This window comes from Amblyomma americanum, chromosome 1, assembly GCF_052857255.1.
Source record: "Amblyomma americanum isolate KBUSLIRL-KWMA chromosome 1, ASM5285725v1, whole genome shotgun sequence".
In the NCBI taxonomy this organism is placed as follows: Eukaryota; Metazoa; Arthropoda; class Arachnida; order Ixodida; family Ixodidae; genus Amblyomma; species Amblyomma americanum.
This window is the reverse complement of record NC_135497.1, coordinates 103,327,222-103,344,687: the sequence shown is the minus strand read 5'-3', so window position 1 is coordinate 103,344,687 and position 17,466 is coordinate 103,327,222. Positions and strand designations below refer to the sequence as shown.

At 48.7% G+C, this 17,466-nt stretch overlaps 1 long non-coding RNA gene across 1 annotated transcript in view; it reads left to right on the top strand.

The window, feature by feature from the left end:
* The first annotated feature begins 4,117 nt into the window (after positions 1 to 4,117).
* LOC144113375 (uncharacterized) overlaps positions 4,118 to 17,466 on the top strand; it is a 103,576-nt gene continuing 90,227 nt past the window's right edge. Inside the window, exon 1 of the long non-coding RNA XR_013310751.1 lies at positions 4,118 to 4,373. This is a non-coding gene — a long non-coding RNA (uncharacterized LOC144113375). The remainder of the gene's footprint in view (positions 4,374 to 17,466) is intronic.

Below are 17,466 nucleotides of genomic sequence, written 5' to 3'. Positions count from 1 at the left end.
AATTCTTAATACACGGCTTGTTGGCCTGGGGAGGACTGACGCACCCCATAGATTTTTCCACAACAATGAAAACGATTGTGCAGGGGTGGTATGGGCCACTCTTGAAGGAGGAGATTTGGGTGGCGCTCCGCCCCCTCTCCCATTCTTTTTGAGCCAATCGTCGACCTTCCCACCTTTTCCACAGCTTAGCGATAGCAGAAATAAGGCAAAGCAAGGCAAAAAGCTACAAACATGAGCACTGCTCTCACACTTCACTCGTAGGCATGCACAAAAATAACCAGTTTCACAGACCCCGAACATCAGTTGTCAGTAAACTTTCCGACAATGCCACCACCGCCTTTTAGGCAAAGCAAAAATGCGAACGCCTAAACATAACGTGCTGCCCTCAAACTTCGGCGGAGCAAATATGTGAAATCCATCATCAACGCCATTTCTATCTGCTTGCCCCATGCGCTTTTTCGGTCTCAGGACGACCATCCAAAGACCTGGCGTGTTTTTTGTCCATTTCACTTTTCAGTTTCTTTTGTTCTTAAATTTCACGGCTGGATAGCAGGGCTGCTGTATGCAATCTAACGCAGGTAATGACAATTTTTCGTGACGATTGCGCATTTAGCGTTAGCGGCAACTTGTTACAGTTAATTATATCGTCAGTGTCGTTACATACGTTGGGAAGATAGCCAAGCAACGGCCCAAGCGGGCTGTGCTCGAGTTCCCGGAGCAGGGACTCAATACCACTCTAAACGCACAATTGCACTACTCAGTCCTATGATCTTACTATCTCACCGAACCGCTGGCTCGTGCATTTAGTTTTTTTATTGCTCTAGTGGCAAAGTCTCTAGTACTCAATAACCAGCTAGCTGTGATGTGTAATGCATATCAATGTTAATGATATATAAAAAAAACATCAGTTGGCGTACTTTTATTGTGTTTGTTTTTTTATTTAGACTGAAGACTCTTCGATTCCTACTCGCAGCCTGTGTGTCGCTTAGGAACAATGAACCGCCATTACCATATCATACAACATCATACCATACCGTGCCATAAAATATTATAGAAATACATACAATACTATACCACATCATACCATATTGCAGTAGTATAACTTTATGCGAGCTGTAATTAGTGATGTAATTTTATTGCATTTGTATAATCTTTAGGAGAGTAACCAGCCTTTTAATTTAGTTGCTTTCCAAGAGTAATTTTTCCAAGTATGCCACCGCTGCCCTTTGCGACCGCTCGCCAGTCTACCGCGACGCACTTGGTTAAGCACGCAAGTGGTTAAGCATGTCACTGGGCTGCAGCCTGCAGCTCTGCCCCGACAGCATAGTGAACCATTTCTACTGGACCATTATGGTGGAATTTCAGACACTGCTTTTGGGGCGTGTGCAAGAGGGATGCCCAGATAGATTCCTCCTTGACAGCGGAAGATACGTACGCTTCCTGTTGTTCGCCAGACAAACCTTACGACGGCCACCCGTGCCCGGAAAGCGCCTTCGCCCAGTATCAAAAATCTGTACCCTGTTCCCCCTTAACCCAGAGGGGGGGGGGGGGGGTGGGGGGGGGGGGCGCGGGTGTATTATGAGTGATGGAGGGCTGATGGCTTACGTGTGATTCTGGGACAGGGCGCTTTCGGGCGCCAGGTCCATTCCTCTTCTGACAACGGAAACTGGGGTCCATTAGGACAAGTGGATACTCGGGTTCGCCTGTACGGGTCCAGTGATCTTCGAGTCTGGCACGCGTACCGTGCCTTGATTGCCTGCTCGCGCTGTATGATCTGGCCCCGTGGACACCGCAAAAGAGACAGCACGGCTGAGGGGAACCCGCCTTCTATAGTGGTTTGTGTCCATATCCTCTTGAGCGCGCCGTGGCTCCTTGCTTGCTCAACGTCCACGAAGCAAGGTGATTGATTGTTTCGCTAGAGGAATACTGCAATAAACATATCTGTTGTGAACTAGAGCGCCTGTTCTCTTAGGCGAGCCTCTCTTTCCTTGTGGAGGCTGTACGCACGCCGCATCGCTGCACAAGTGTGTATGTGTGACCGTGATAAACCAGAACATTCAGCTTTCTTGAATCTTGGACCCTAGTCGTTTTTGTGGCTGATCACACATTGGAAGCGACAATTTTTACTCGTGTTCATGAAGTCTAGATTAGAAAACTGCATAATATGCAACCCTGACAACGTGGCTAAACAAAAATACAGAGAATGTAAGTACATTCGAATCAGTGTGAAAACATGAATTCTTTCTACGTAGAAGACTAATAGTGCCGCGGAACGGAGTGCTTGAGCTAGGCCAGCTGCGCACACGAAAGAGACGATTCTGCTGAGGTCAAAACCACCCGAATAGTGCAAAATGAAGGGTGTAGCAGATGTTTTAAACGCTGAAAAAGCTCAATTCTAAAATTTGATAATAACGCTTATTCTAGACAAAGGGCAGAACAGAATAGAAACAAAAGAAGGCCATAGGGCAAAAGTATTGAAACAACCACAGAAGAGTTTATCTGTGATCTGTAAGGTTGCTCATAGTCGTTAGTGAATTGTACAGTATTAGTAAAAACTGTAAAAAAGTACGAGAAGTAGAGGCCTCTCAATTTAGCCTGCATTTAAATGCTCCTTTAAGTGTGTGACATGGGTGGTTGGGCATACTACATATTCAGCTGTCTGATGTGTGAGCTTATAGGAGTCGTGAGTCATGGTGAGTCTGGCTGAGTCATGAGATGGGCGAGGGAGCCCAAATGAATGAGCAAAGATGAGTCGTGGCTTGTGAGATGAAAATATTGAGCCTAGATGAGTAGTGAGTCGAAATGAGTGAGTGAGTCTACGTGAGTCGAAATGAATGAGCCCAGATGAGTCGCGAGTCGAAATAGAGTGAATCCAAATGAGTCGTGAGCTCAAATGAGTCCAGGTGATTCGAAATGAGTGAACCCAGCGGAGTTGCGAGTCAAAATAAGTGAGCCGAGATGAGTCGTGAGTACAAATGAGAGCCCCGCAGAGTCGTGAGTCGAAATGAGCGAGTGAGTCCAAATGATTCGCGAATTGAAATGAGTGAGTAAGCCCAGATGAGTCTGAGTGAGTGGTAATGAGTGGTTGACCACAGAGGACTAGTGAGTTTGAGTGAGCCCAAGTTGTGAGCCTAAGTGAGTGAGTTCATGAGTTCGAGTGAGCCCAGGCCTGTGTGAGCTTGAGCCCGTAGGTTGACCAAATTTTGTGAGTGAGCCTGAGAGCGCTCGTGATTTTGCCGAGGTATGCTAGTGAGTTTGAGTGAGTCCAAGTGAGTTTGAGTTCATGAGTTTGTGTGAGCCCAGGCCTCTGTGAGTGTGAGTTTGAGTGAGCCCGTAGGTTGACCAAACTTTTGTGAGTGAGCCTGAGTGAGCACTCGTGATTTTGCCGAGGTATGGTTATACCATGTTGCCTTTCATTTCTTTTTTTTAAAGAGTGTGGATCAACATTTAGTTGGCAGGTCGGTCTGATGCAAAAAGGCTTAGGCTGTAGTTTTGTGCGTAGGTTTTTTTTGTGTTTATAATGAACTCCCGAAGTTGTGACTTCATGATATTGACTATAGCTGTGCTTCTTTTTTTTTTGTGGTGAAGTGTGACAGTGGCTTAGGCCTCAGTATTGAGGGTTTTTTTTTCCTTGTTTTGTAATCAAATGAAGTCGTTGAGTTCGGACTTATTTGGACATTGACTTTGGCTGTAGTTGTGCATTTAAGGCCTTGGTGCTCAAGTTAAGAAGTCTCTGTAGCTTTTCTTTGTATCATAATAAATATTTGGATCAATGCTTCATCTTTGCCATATTTCAGTTGTACTGCTTTGTCTTTTTGTGGTTCCACACCTTGGAGATGTGCAGGCCGTCAGACGACTGCCTATATGACACATTAATTGCCATCTTTCACTTTTTGAAGTGGACGAGCAGCAAGGTTGCAGTCATCATATGTAAATGAAAAGTAGTGGCTATTTTAAACATACCTTTCATGAAAAGTTCATGTGGATATCTATAGCTGTAAATTAGAGCTATGCAGGCAGCAGTGCAATGCATATACTCTGTGGGGATCTGCCCTGCAGTCCCCTGTGTAGGCTTTCCCGCGATGCACCGTCCAGGAGCAGCCTCGCCTCGAGGAGCACCATTCCCTTGTTGGTTACCTTAACTAACGAGAGAGGGCGCCAGCGTCGCAGCGCGAGAGACTGCTCGCACGCGGGAGAGCGAGAAGGGGTTCGGCCGGGACCGTCGGCGAGATCGGACGTGTTGCTCGTGGCTCTGCTCTTTGCCAGCGGGGCGTGGAAGCGGCGGTAAGACTAGCTGCCGTATCTCGTCCCGTCCAGCCTCGGAGTATATCCCTTGTCCTAGCGCGGGCAAACATTCGACCGGAACCTTGCTGGTGAGTCGGACGACCTCGATTCTTAGCATATCCTGTTGCCGTAGCAATTAATGCCTGTTTGTGTCAGCCATTGTGTCGTTCCTTTGTTCCTTCAGAGCAAGGCCCGCTGTGGTTGGTGTGCGCTCGGTAGCGTACGCGATCACGGGGTGGGGTCTGGCGGTTTTGAACTGTCAACCGCGATTAAGCGGGGAGGAACTATTTATCTCCCCAATTAAACCCCACATCTGGCGCCCAACGTGGGGCCCGCTCTTGGAACACTGGACGACTGTCTGTTCGGTTCGAGGAACGCTCTTTGTCCGCACTTCACAACTGCTAAGCCTAGAGTGAATTTTGATCGCCAGGCTCTGCGGCATGCTTTCTTGAGTGCGAGGTGTATTGCGCTGCAATATGTTTGAACTTTTTGACATTCTCAGCACGTTTTTCGTCAAGTTTTCCTGGAATTTCTTCATGAGAACCACTTGGTCCGCATCGAGGGAGCGCGAGTCTTAGCGCCCGCGGAGTTGCCGAGCCCGAAGCGAGTTTAGTACGGAAGCCGCGTGGGTGGTCCGAGTTTTCTGGATACATTTTTCTCTGCTGTCTCTTTTTTCGACTCTGGGAGTCGCGGCTTCGGGAGCCGGGCGGCCTGGGGCCGCGGGTGCCTCTACGAGCTCGCTGGTATTGCAGCTCGGCACCGGGTGCTGCGACACCGTCCGATACGGTGGGCGCCGACCGCCCAGAAGCTGCTTTGTGCAGTGAGCGGGGTAGTACCACCCCACAAAGCTGATGTCTCCTCGCGGCTACGCGCACGTAACCCGTTTCGGGTCTTTGTTGTGTTCACGGTCGTCGGACACGGTAGTTAGGCCTGAGGCTTTTCGAAGCTGCCTGCACCACGTCGGCGGGACGCAGACACGCGCGACGACGGCGAACGCGCTCCACATCGGCTGCTGTGATTTTCGCCCGGAAGGCCGGAAATTTTTACTGCAGCCCGAAAACTTTGCTGGCATCATCCTTCTAAAGTTGTCTGGACGGAGAAGACACCCCATTCACCAAGGCGGGGCCATATTTGGGCATGTTATGCCCAATCTCTGATTCCCCATCGTGGGAGCTCCACTAAGCCTAACGAAGGATAGCGTTAATACCGCGCTCCCTGGACGGGGATTCCCCGCGGCCGTCGGCCAACATGGCGGTCTCCGCTCTTCGGGGCTACGATCCGTCTACGCTGTCATGGACCGAAACCGTCCCTGCTGCCGCTCAAGATACTGCGGAGTCGTCGGACGCTATTTCTGACGAGAGCGTCTTTACGTTAATCGCGCTGCTCAAGCGTGGCCGATGCGTTAAGACGGCTACCGCCGCCGCGTCCGATACTGATGGGGCGGCTCGAATTTCTCCTGCTACAGAAGTCGGCGCTCGAGATCCGCCGGCACAGAAGCCATCGTGGCGTCCACGCAGGATGGATGCCTCGCTTCGAGCAGGAAGACATCGTTGTGGTGGTGAAGCCACGAGCTACCATCGACTAACGCCAAGCTTTCAGGCCCAGTGAGCTAGGCCTAGCCCTTGCCTCCTACGTTGGCGCTGAGGCAGTCAAGGCCCTCACTATCTGGCCCCTCTGGGATCAGAACATATTTCTCTGCGCCACCCAAGACGTCGCCACGGCCAACAAGCTGGCCTGGGAATTCACCCTTAACTTAAGTGAGGGTTCACTTCCTCTCATTGGCCATGCGAAACTTAACGGGGAGGTGTACTGAAGAGTCATCGCCGTTCACGAGCGGTAGACCTCGGCTGCTCCACGCGACAAAATCTGGCGTGACGGTGATATCGCCTTCGCCCGCAAGCTCGGAAAGTCATCTCTTGCGCTGGTCGCCTTCGAGGGCCAAAAGGTGCCGCGCTTTGTCCTCTATAACTAAACGGTCACGCCAGTACGAGAGTACAAGCGCAACATCCCTGCTTGTTACCGGTGTAGGAACGATCGGACACCGGGTGGACGTCTGCCCTCACCCGGTAGAGGAACGCTGCGGCTATTGCGGTCAAAATGTGGGGAAGGCTGTCGACGGCATGGCGCCTCACGAGTGCAAGCCGGCTTGCATGGTCTGCGAGCAAGCCCACCTCACAGGCTCCCAGGCCTGCAAAGGAAAATTTCGCCGCCTCCAGCAAGCTCCGGGAACCCCTGCTGCCCGGAGCCTCAAGGGGCTTCCAGCTACACGGCATTCAGTGTCGCCGGGCATCGTGCAAGGAGGTGCTTCCGGCGGCAAGGCTGGCAGCACGGCGACCAACAACGCGGCGTTACCAAACGCCCGCTGGCCAACCCGAACACGCCACATTTTTCCCCCAAGAAGCCGTCAACGAGGACGACACTAAAGACGTCATATGACCAGGGTGCTTGCTCTGGCTTTTCAGGCCGGGGAGTTTCCGGATCTCGGAGGCAGCGGCCCGTCAATGGCTGCGGCTTCCGAGAAGTCATCGAAAAAGGTAGGCAGCTGGGCTGGGGTCGCGTCCCCTTCTGCCTCTAACCCTCCTTCTTTTTTCCCCTTGAAATCATTGAGATGCACCGCGAAATGGCGGCACTTCGCGCGCAGGTAGCTCAGCTAGCTGCGGAAAACAATTTTACCCTGTGCGCAGGCAGAATACCATCCCCTCCGTCGTCGCCAGCGGTCCCAGTGGTGCGCCCTGAGGAATCTGAGCCTATGTCCGAGAGCCCTCAGGAAAAGGCAATGAACAGCCTTTTAACGGCTGTAAAAATCACCCTAGCCAAGTTGGTAGGCCAGCTTTCTAACTTTGGTAAGCTAGTGGAAGACATCACTCAAAAGGTGACCATTGCGGTCACCAGTAACATTAAAACATGGATGAATGAGACAGGCCCGTGCCTTGGTCGCAGGCCTAGCCCACTAAAGGACGTTAGTCGTCCACCAAAATTTACCATTAGTATTGACCTGAGCGAAATTGCGGAAGATTCCGTGCAGTCCCTCCCAGTTTAGGGCCTGGGAGCCGTAGCTGCGGAGTCTAGCCCAGCTCAGCCCCAAATTCAACATGGCAATGGGAACTAGGCCCACCCGCCCCCCAAAACATCAGGCTTTCTCCGTTGTGCAATGGAAATGCCGCAGTTTCAACAACCATAAAAAACGAGCCCACTTGTGATTATATCTCGACACTTTTGAGCATACGTCAGCATTAGTCACACTCCAGGAACCTGGGGCGGCGGAGAAGCTGTCAGGTTACAACACTTTCCAACGGGGCCCGTCCACCTGTCTTCTTGTCCACAAAGGCTTTACCGCGCAGGAGGTCAATCTCCAACTAAATCTATCCTATTCGTACGTGATGTTGACAGTCCTCCTCCTGCGTCATACTGACCCACCCGTCCACATCCTAAATATATACTGCCCTAAACTTAAGAACATTAAGTTCTTGGACATCTTTTGTAAAGCACTAAAGATAGAAGGTCGCAACCCCCTTCTGATTGTGGGTGATTTCAATGCTCCCAGTCGGTTGTGGGGCTATCGCCTGGCAGAAAGCTTGCAGAACTAATCTCCACGCTGGGCATTACTCTCCATACTGACCATGTCTGTCCAACACGTGTGAGTAACTCCGTAACTCGAGACACCGGTCCCTATCTCGCCCTCACCCGCAACATAAGACACGCAGACTGGGTCAACACAGAGGACACCCTTGGCAATGACCACTGCATTATCAACACTATCATTTACACTCGCCCCTTACACCACTCAATAGTGCAGGCCCACCTGCCAGACTGGACTGCTTTCCGGCAATCCTTGCCCCCGTACAGTCTGCTCCAAAACGACTATTCTTCCTGGGCCCACACCCTCCGAACGCTACACAAACACGAGAAGCAAGTACAACTCACAGAGAGGGTGACTGATGTGGACAACCATCTCCTTCATCTTTTGGAAGCGCGGCACAGCCTCAATAAGTGGTGGTGCCGTCAGAAACATAACAGGAAGCTTCGCTTGCGGATTCACGACCTCACCCAGAAGGCGTCTGAGTATGCTGCCCAATTCGCAGATTCCAACTGGGTGGATCATTGTAACTCTGTTGCTAGACAAATGTCTAGTTGCAACACTTGGAAGCTATTCCGCAGCCTCATAGATCCAACTCAGACCTGCGCAGAAACATCTGCAACGTGCAATTCACAATTTTAAAGGTAATACGGACCAACTTGCACATACTTCACAGGATCAGTATCTGTGTCAAGTCCAAGACCCCTGTGGACAGGAATATCTCTATGCAGGCAGAGATAATCTGGATCGTCCTTTCCAGCTCCACGATCTGCGGGCGGCTCTTACTAAAATGATACTGGGTACTGCGTCGGGCAGGGACAAGGTTACGGTCAAGCTTTTGGCCAACCTTCCTGAGCCGGCGTATGAGGCCCTGCTAGAATACATCAACGCAATCTGGAAAAACGATACTCCTCCCCCTAGAATGGAAAACGACTCTTGTCACCTTCATCCCAAAGGCAAACAAGCCCATCAATACCGATCATCTCTGACCTATCTCTTTAACGTCTTGTGTGGGCAAACTTATGGAGGCCATGGTTCGAGATAGCCTCTCTCAATATCTGGAGGCCCGTAACATTTTCGCAGACATGATGTTTGGATTCCGGCCTCACAAGTCTGCATAAGACATTTTGCTTCAACTCAGCCACGAGGTACTCACGCCTGTCGAGCACCCTCACAATGACGAGGTGGTTCTCGCCTTGGATTTGAAGGGTGCCTTCGGCAACGTGAAACACAGCGTCATTCTCTCTCACCTCAGCGAGACACACTGTGGACACAACACTTTTAATTACATTAAACATGTCCTAACGGTCCGCAAAGCCATTATCCGCATTCAGGACAAGGAGCATGGACCTTACAGTATGGGTACACGGGGCAATGCTCCATCTCCCTTGCCAACTGGCTGAGGTTAAAGGTGTACAGCATGCGCTGTATGCCGACGACATCACCATTTGGGCAACAGAGGGCGACATTGGTCAACTGGAGGACCGCCTGCAAACAGCGGCGGGCATAGCGGAACGCTATGCTACGTACTGTGGTCTCCAGTGCTCTCCTCAAAAATCAGAATTCGTACATCTCTGCCCCTCGCAGAGATGCAAGACCCCAATACTTCTCTCTCGCTAGCAGACCCATACATGAAGCCACTGAGATTAGAGTCTTCGGACTATTTATTCACCAGAACCGTCGCGCTGACACAACCATAGTCAAGCTTCGCAAGGTTGGCGGTCGAGTGGGCCGCGTGGTCCGCCGCGTTTCCAACAAGTGTGGGGGCCTCAGAACTAGGGATGCGATGCGACTCGCCCATGCTTTTGTGACGAGTCTATATTTGACTCCATACGTGCACTTGCGCAAGCATGACGAGAACATCTTGGAGGTTACTCTCCACAAGATGATCAAAAGGGCGCTCGACCTTCCGATCTCTACCTCCAATGCGAGGCTCCTTGCACTGGGGGTGGTGAACACCTATCGGGAGCTGCGTGAGGCGCACCTCACTAATCAATACACACGTCTTGCTCAGACCGTGTCCGGTCATCGCCTCATGGGCCGGCTACATGTACATGACCATCACAATAAGGAAAGGGTACGAGTGCCAGAACTATGGAGAGGCGCCCTCAGTGTTCGACCCCTTCCTACCAAAATGGACAGAGAGAACCATAATGGACGGCGTCAGGTGCGGGCGAATGCCCTGCACCGCCATTATGGCTCCAAACACAGCGTTTTCTATGTAGACGTTGCGGGCCCACATCATTCCAGGGGAGGATGGTACATGGCCGCAGTCGTTCACGAGGGAAGACAGGTGAATGGCCTCACTTTTAAGGCACTTAGCACAACCCACGCGGAGGAGGTAGCAATCGCCCTAGCCACCTCCCACGCTCAATCTAAATTCATCATATCCAAATCGCGAGGGGCTTGCCAGAATTATGAACTGGGCTGGGTAACGCCAACAGCGCAACGAATACTTTGGAGAGCAGCTCGGGATCAAGACCCCACGACCCGATTTCTCATTTGGACTCCAGGCCACCATGGCCAACCAGGGAATGAGGCCGCCAACTCGGTTGCCCGCGCACTCAGTTGATCCCTTGCCCTAGTGCGGGCAAACGTTCGCTCGGAACCTTGCTGGTGAGTCGGGCGACATCGATTGATTAGCATATCTTGTTGCTAGCTGGTGTTATTGTTGCTGTACGTCCCACAAGGGCACCTTGAGTCTCAAGGTGATGGTGCTTGGCGCCACCACGGACCCTAGCTCCCATACTGAAGCTGTCATCCGCACCGTGGCGATAGGTTTTAAGGTGAAGGGTAGAAACCATAAACGGTGGCGGGTCGGGGCCATGGTCAATGCCCGGCCGACGGGCTCCCCATCTGTATGCCAGGTGGGGGGTTCCGGGACCTTCTTGTGTCTATAAGGGTGAAGCACAAGTGACAGAACAGGAACCCTTAATTCATACATGCTGCATGGATTCTCAATTTCCCTTCCTAAAAAAAAACGATCGGAACCGAAAACGCTACCGCACTGAAGGAATCGCAGTTTCAACTGCAAAATCTACTGAAAATTTCCCACAGTTCCTGATAGTCCACACAGTTGAGCAAAACTCTCCAGTGGCAGCACTATCAGTGTTCGTAATACAAAAGTGGCTAGTGCGAGGAATATGAAGCAAAAAAACTATCCTCAGGAGATCTTCTTGTACAAGTGAAATCCAAAAACCAGAGTGATGCATTACTCAAACAAGAGAAACTTTCCTATCTTGACATTACTGTAACATCCCACAGAAGCCTGAACAGTGTTCAGGGAGTAATTTCTGAGCACTTGCTAATGATAGAGGATGAAAAAGAGCTTCTCGAGAATTTGCGTGACCAAAACGTGACGTCCCTTCGCCGCATCACAATAAGGCATAAAGGAGAAGAAAAAACTCCTCACATCGTTCTAACATTCGGCAGCACTCGTTTGCCCGAGTCCGAGTTGCATTCATCAGGTGCCCAGTGCGCCCGTACATTCCTAACCCTAGGAGCACTGCAAGCAACTGAAACAAAATGTGCGAATTGCAAAGGTCCACACGCAGCCTACTCACGAACCTGTGAAGTTTTCAAGAAAGAAAAACAAATCAATCAATCTGAAAGTACGAGAAAATATATGTTACCCTGAGGCAAAGAAAAAGTTTAAAGAGACAGCAGTCATATGTTGACGCCATGCGCCGGGGGGCCGAGAGGCGTCTGGTGACAGTGTGCACATAGTACACCATTGTTGATGTGTGCCTGCCCCATCCCTCGCTCGTGTGTCGGCACCATTGTCATTCCAGAGGTGCCACAACCAAAGTTGGCGGGAATGGTGATACACCACTCCAACTTCAGGCCACTGCCCAGGCAGGGTCATCCACATTTTTTACAGGTGCAGCCAAGGCTGCCCTGTCATCTCAAAAGAAAGGCTCGCTGGCCCCTGAGCTGGTAGGCCGCGCGGCTTCCCCCCGTAGGGAGAAGCCACAAATCCGTGCCCCCTCGGGTTCTCCGTGGAAATCGATCGCTTCGCTTGAGGCGATGGATATAAGCAGTAGCCCGCCTCCGCAGCAGCGGCGGCGGAACTCCCCTGAACACTAAAAGGGAGCAAAAACTCAAATAACAGGCCCCACAAAACTGGGAGCATATGTTTTTAAATATATCGCCAAATGTTATTAGATATGGTGGTCCTAATTCACTTGAACTGTCGAGGCATACTAAAAAAACTACAGTGACGTAACAGATATTCTTGCTTTATATTCCCCGGGTTGTTTTGTGTCTCCAGGAGACAAACTTGGGATCAAAGCAAAAATATTTTAAGTAAATATAAAGTCTTTCGTCACGACCGAGAGCAACCAAATAGGCTCTCTGGAGGTACCGCCATAGTCGTTCAAAGTAACGTGGCCACTCGTGAAGTCAAGCTTCAAACTACATTTGAAGCCGTTGCAGTATCTGTAGTACATTCTAAAACAATCACAGTATATTCCGTATACCTCCAACCACACCTGACAGTAACACTCCATGACTTAGAAGACCTTTTAAAACAATTACCAGAGCCATATCTGTTAGTCGGCGATTTTAATGCTCACTCCAGTTTGTGGGGAAGTGAACAAAGTGGCACTAGAGGCCGTATTTTAGAAAATATTATTCTGTGCATAATATAAGCCTGCTCAACAGGGGCAAGCACACACTGTTCTCCAAGCTCCGGAAAATGGAGCTGCATAGATTTGTCTCTTACATCGCCTTCTGTTTTTACTGCTCTTAAATGGGATGTCTTGGACAACCCGTATGGTAGCGATCATCTACCCTAACATCTCCGCAAATCATTCCTACAAAACCACGACGTTGGAAACTTCATTTGGCCAACTGGGCACTGTTTCAAGAAAATGCCAGCTTAGAAAATATACATCAAAATAACTTAAGTATAGATGAACTTAATGAAATTATCACAAACTGCATTTCCGCTCTGCGCCTGGCTATACCTCAATCTTCTGGAGTGGTGAAGCAAAACCACAAAACCTGGCATACAAAAGAATGTAGACTAGCAAAAAAGAAACGGAACAAAGCATGGGGAAACTTTCGGAGGTACCCCACGCATCAAAATCTCAAACTTTAAAAAGGAAATGGCAGAAGCCCGATATATCCGCTGTAGTGCCGAAAAAACTTTTGGCAAAGTTGTGTGACATCAATAAATAGCTCAACCACATCAAAAGAAATGTGGGAGAAGGTACGAAAGCTTGATGGTAAATACTCCCCATTCACACTTCCCCTTCTAACAGCTCCTGGTATACAGACAAACATCGAACAGGCAGATATTTTAGGCGAATATTTTTTGGTCCGAAAAACAGACTCCCTACAAGTGGATATACAAATGAACCATATAATAATGTATTTACAGTTGAAGGAATCAGCACAGTTTTGTCCGCTGATAAACAGACAGCACTGGGCCCGGATGGAATACACTATCAAATGCTGTCCCACCTCTCCGAACCTGCCGTAAAGGCACTTTTAAGTTTTTTTAATAAGGTTTGGGTGTCGGGTAAACTACCCGAAATCTGGAAGAAGGCCATCATCGTTCCATTTTTAAAACCAGAAAAACCACCAACCTCTCCCAGTAGTTATAGCGCCATAGCCCTCACCAGCTGCCTTGCAAAATCCTTTGAAAGTATTGTGAATATTAGATTAAGCTTTGTGCTAGACGCCTGTGAGATTCTCTGTGTTCATCAGTGTGGTTTCAAAAAGGCATGCTCCACAACAGACCTCCTAGTTTGCCTTGAAAATACTGTCCGTGAAGCCTTCATACACAAACAACAATGTCTTGCTGTTTTTTCTCGATTTAGAGAAAGCATATGACACAACCTGGATGTACGGAATTTTGCATGACTTGGCTGAACTTGGCATTCATTGCAGGATGTTGAACAGCCTAAAAGATTTCCTGTCAAACCATTCATTCAATGTACGCCTCGGTTCAATCCTCTCGAGAATTTTCATTCAGAAAAATGGAGTGCCTCAAGGAAGTGTCTTAAGCACGATCCTCTTTGTTGTTAAAATGAATTCTTTTAGCAAAATCATTCCAAGGTCTTATGTATTCGATCGATGTCGATGATCTGCAGATAGCTTGCACGTCCTCAAACATATCAACATGCGAAAGACAAGTGCAGTTAACCATAAACTTTCAACACGGGCTGACCAAAATGGTTTCCGGTTCTCCCCACAGAAAACAGTGGCCATTCTTTTCTAACTTAAACGTGGCCTATAGACAGATCCTAGACCACACCTGAACGAAACAGAATTACCGATAAAAAGAGAACACAAATTTCTGGGCATAACGTTTGGCAAAAAACTGACCTTCTTGCCCCACATAAAGAACCTGAAGAAAACTTCTCGATCATTAAATATCTTAAAGGTGCTTTCACGTAAACGCTGGGGGTCTGATAGAGCCTGCCTTTTGCACATCTACCGCAGCATAGTTCGCTCATGCCTATAGGTTATGGGTGCATAGTGTGCAGTTCAGCTCGGCAGTCCTATTTGAAGCACTTATATCCAGTACATAACTCAGGTCTGCGCCTTGCAAGTGGGTCATACAGGACATCGCCAATAAACAGTCTATATGTAGAATGTAACGAACCACACCTTGCAGATAGAAGAGCCATGCTCACATGTGCATACGTCCTAAATACCCGTTCACTACCAAAACATCTCTGCTGCTCCATAGTTACGAAGTGCCCATCAAAGCAGCTTTTTAGTAACAAACCGAATGCGACGAGACCCCTTATCCTCCGTTTTGAAGAAATTTGCCAGGAATTGGCTATTTTAGACACACTACCTGATGTCGCCCAGAGATCCAAACCACTGCCACCTTGGTACACCTTTCCCGCAGTAGGGGACTACACAATGACACAATTTCAGAAAAAGTGAACTCCACGTAAACACATACTACAAGAATTTTTGGGACTAGAGGAAAAGTACAAAGAATACGCAGTTTTTTATACAGACTGTTCTAAAACATCACATTACGTCGGAAGTGCTGTAGTCCAAGACAAATGGGAAAAGGTAGTTCGGTCCCCTCAGTGCACGTCAATTTGCTCAGCTGAATGCTATGCCATTTCGGTGGATGTATAAAAAATAGTCGAAAAAAACATTCAAAACAGCATTATCTACACGGACTCGCCGAGTGCAATCACAGCACTGAAAGCCAGAAACGTAAGGGAACCTTTGATAGGAATTCATTAAGCTCTGTTGGATACCAAGCCATCTCGGAATTCGTGGCAATGAGAGCTGACACGTGCGCTGCCCAAGCTCGCCGTAAGGAAGTCCAGACTGTAAATATACCCTATGCAGATTGCATGAAGTTAGTAAAAAATAAACTTACAGAAAAATGGCGGTGTACATGGAATAGTGAAGAAAATAAACTACATTTAGTAAAACCTATTCTGGGAGAATGGAGATCATGCAGGCATCAGGAGCGTTTTATAGAAATAATTTTATGCCGCCTGCGCATCGGACACACACACCTAACACACAGCTTTCTACTGACAAAACAAGACAAACCCTTATGTGAGAAATGTGGAGATGAGCTGACAGTTAATCGCATTTTATTCTCGTGCACACACCTTGAACGGCTAACAAAAAAATTTTTTACGATGAATGCATGCCCTTCCACCCCAATTTACTTTTAGGGGATAGTCCACTTGTAAGAACTTCATCTGTTTTTAATTTTCTGAAAGACGCGGCTATCTTAAACAAAATATGTTATCAAATATCGTAGAACTATTAATACTAAAAATTTTTTATCTCGTGCTTTCGCGCATTTTATGACGTGCCTCATCCATTTTCTCAGTCCTGAGAAGGCTGAGGTCTGCATTTGATTTGATGGGCTCCTCGGAGTCCTTGTCTAGACAAGGACTTTCGCCGAGGACACCCAATTTTTGAAATAAATTATACCATGTGTTTGGCGCATGATAGCCTAAGTTGCTTATGCGCTATAAAACCCAATACAATACAATACAGTGTTGCTGTACGTAGCAATAAATGCCTGTTTGTGTCAGCCATTGTGTCGTTCATTTGTTCCTTCAGAGCAAGGCCTGCCGTAGTTGGTGTGCGCTCTGTAGCCTGTGGTATCACGGGGTGGGGTCTGACGGTTTTGAACTGTCAGCCGCAATTAAGCGGGGAGAAACTATTTATCTCCCCATTTCAACCCCACAACTCTCACATCGTGTACGTGCAAAACATATACAATCACCCAGAGCAACTATCCTTTTATACATGGCGAAAAAAATGAATGTGGATTAGCTCAGTTAATCCAGGATATACAAAGCGCAAGATGTCTGCATTCATTTTTGACAACGTTCTAGATGCGGATGGTTTTGAGGAAAGGAAGGTCGCATACTGGCTCGCTGGACGGAGTCTGCGTTTACGTCAGGTTTCACGTCGCTCTGTCCTGTGGCGTCATCAGTGTGCGCTGAGTTTGAATCGGAGGGTGGGAAAAACTCAATTTCGAATCCAAATTTCTTTGAAATAAATGCATCTTTAGCTCCTGGGCAAGCGGCAACAAAGCCATGAAATGCCGAACTATCGGATTTTGCTAACAAAAAAATTTGATAGAATTCTCCTCACTCTCCTTTTAATGGAATATATTTGCTCTCAGAGTTCAAGAACTGGTTATTCCATATGCTCATGGCAACTCGTATGAACACAGCTGTTCCATTTTTCGATTTTCAAGCTGCAGGCGTCGCGACGGTGAGTGGCGACACCGCGGGTTCCCGAGCATCCGCAGGGACATCCCCAAAAGGGGATGATGGTGAACTGTGCATCACCACGGACCCGAGCACCCGCGCCTCGCTGTGCGTGGCATCGCCGTGTCCGGGGAAAAAGGTATCCTGGTGGTTGAGCCGATGCCGAGCGTTTGGACCCTTAAGGCCCCTCGGCGGAGGCAACACACCACTTTGGCCCCAGCTTCTTGTAGACGGCACCTTTGGCCTGACCCGACCGGGGGAAATCGGCAGTCGTCTTATCCTTATCCTCCCCTCCATCTTTTACTTTCCTATCATCTTTCTTACAACTCTCCTGTCTCCTCCTCCTTCCTTGGTTTTTTCTTTTTTTCTGGCGGCTAGGGTTAACCCTGTGTGGCGAACTATCCTGGGTTTCGTCATATTCGGTTATAGCAATGGTGTACAGCTGGCGTGGGCAGGACTTGTTTTCAAGTTCCTGTCCTGTCCCCTAGTTGGGCTCCATGGTGGGTGGCTGGCACCAAGGCCGAAGAACAATTTTTTATGGCTTCCTCCCGGCTTAATAATGATCGCCCTCTGAAAAGAGGACGGACTGATGTCACAACAGTTTTTCAGCAAAAAGAAGACAACTTTTTCGAAGTACCACATCGTCCACAGTAAAGAAACAGAAAAGCCAGCCAGACAAATATCCCCGTTCCTTGTTTCAAGAGTTCTTACAGAATCCCTGGGCCCTCAGTACAAAGTCACAAAGTTGGCTAGTGGTGACCTCCTCCTCGAACTGCTCGACATAACTCAGATTTCAAAGCTTGCAAACATTGAAACTTTTGGCGATATTCCTGTCTCTGTTACACCGCACAGATCATTGAACACAGTACGTGGTGTCATCTCAGA